The sequence below is a fragment of the Galeopterus variegatus genome, unplaced genomic scaffold (genome assembly GCF_000696425.1).
Source record: "Galeopterus variegatus unplaced genomic scaffold, G_variegatus-3.0.2 Scaffold6801, whole genome shotgun sequence".
Taxonomy (NCBI): Eukaryota; Metazoa; Chordata; class Mammalia; order Dermoptera; family Cynocephalidae; genus Galeopterus; species Galeopterus variegatus.
In genome coordinates this window covers 14,043-14,334 of record NW_007732912.1, presented here as the reverse complement: position 1 = coordinate 14,334, position 292 = coordinate 14,043, and positions in this window count along the sequence as shown.

Below are 292 nucleotides of genomic sequence, written 5' to 3'. Positions count from 1 at the left end.
GCGCCGCCGCGCCTCCCAAGCGGCGCACTATCCAGTGCGCCACCGGGCCGGCCCCAAAGGCCAAACATTTCTGACTGGGGATCCGAAGGGGGAGAATAGAGAGGTTAGGAGATGAGGTAGACAAGTGGGGAAGAAATAGAAAAAAAAAAAAAGACATAGAAAAAGTGGAAATAAAATTCTAAAGAGCAAAGATCTAGAACACAGGGAGGCAAGGTCAATTTCATTTAGGAGGTAGATAAGAGATGCTGATTTTTAGTGTTTGGTTTAACTGTGCATGTAATTTAAGGATATG